A 1,597-nucleotide genomic window follows, 5' to 3' on the forward strand; every position below is an offset into this window, starting at 1 on the left:
AGGTACTCATGATCCACATCTCCTGTGGGGACTTCTTCCTTCTCTTTCTGTGTCCTTTCTCCTCTCGTGGCCCCTGTCTCAGACCCCAAGCTCAGGATCTGCAGCCTTGCCTACCTCTTTTCTGCCCAACTACTTAGTCGAAGGGCAGTCCTCTTGAGCTACTGAGGATGTGTTCTTGAAGGGATCAGGAGGCCTAAGAATTCTCAGTCTTCTTCACTTCCCAGTCATGAGGTGAGTAATTTTGTTCTGTCACAAATGATGTCATGATGCTGCCACAGACTTGAAATGCCAGGCCACATTAATCATGGATTAGAAATTCCAAAACTGTCAAAATAAATGTGTTTAAATTTTCTAAGTTGATTACCTCGGGTATTTTGTTACAGTCATGGGAATTAACACTCCAGTCGTACACATGTTTCTTAAGTGGATCTTGGGCCACATCTTGTAAGATATTCTGTAAATAGCAGGCAATAGTGTGCAAGGAAACATGGAAATGCGTCCTCCACCCCCTATGCTCCGTGTACCAACTCTTATGGCACAGCAGTGTCCTTGAGACTCCAGGGATCCCAGGGCTGGAGAGCTGGCTCAGCAGTAGAGGATCCAGGTTTAGTTTGCAGTGCCCACATGGTGGCTTACAACTGCCTGCCACTCAAATTTCAGGGCATCTTTTAGCCTCTTCTGGCCTCCGCAGGTATCAGGCAAGCACATGGAACATGGATAAACATACAGGCCTGTGATGGCTGGCCTGACACACAAACTAGAGTCATCTGAAAGGAGGGAACCTCAATGGAGAGAATGCCCCCATTAGGTCCAGCTGTAAGGCATCTTCTTAATTAATGATTGATGGGGAGGGTTAAGCCCAATGTGAGTGGGATCATCCCTGGGCTGGTGGTCTTAGGTTCTATAAGGAAGCAGGCTGAGCAAACCATGGGAAGCAAACCAGTAAGCAGTAACCCTCCATGGCCTCTGCATCAGCTCCTGCATTCTGGTTTTTGCCCTGTTTGAGTTCCTGTCCTGATGTCCTTAGAAATGATGAACAGAAATATGAAAGTGTAAGCCAAATAAATTCTTTTTTTTTTTTTTTGCTTTTTGGTCATGGTGTTTCATTGTAGCAACAGAAACTTTAACTAAGACAGGGCCAACATACTAATAAAATTTAAAGAAGGAGGAGGAGGAAGAGAAGGAGGAAGAGGGGGGAGGAGGAGGAAGAAGAAGGAGGAGGAAGAGAAGGAGGAAAGGGGGAAGAGGAGGAAGAGGGGGGAGGAGGAGGAAGAGGAAGAAGAGAAGGAGGAAAAGGGGAAGAGGAGGAAGAAGGGAGAGGAGGAGGAAGAGGAGGAAGAGAAGGAGGAAAAGGGGAGGAGGAGGAAGAGGAGGAAAAAGAGGAGGAAGAAGAGGAGGAAGAGGAGGAGGAAGAGGATGAAGAGGGGGGTAAAGGGAGAAGGAGGAAGAGGAGGAAGAGGAGGAGAAGGTGCAGGCACAGGAGCAGGAGCAGGAGCAGGAGCAGGAGCAGGAGCAGGAGCAGGAGCAGGAGGAGGAGCAGGGGCAGGGGCAGGGGCAGGGGCAGGAGCAGGAGCAGGAGCAGGAGGAGGAGGAGCAG

Source organism: Mus caroli, chromosome 18 (assembly GCF_900094665.2).
Source record: "Mus caroli chromosome 18, CAROLI_EIJ_v1.1, whole genome shotgun sequence".
NCBI classification, from domain to species: Eukaryota; Metazoa; Chordata; class Mammalia; order Rodentia; family Muridae; genus Mus; species Mus caroli.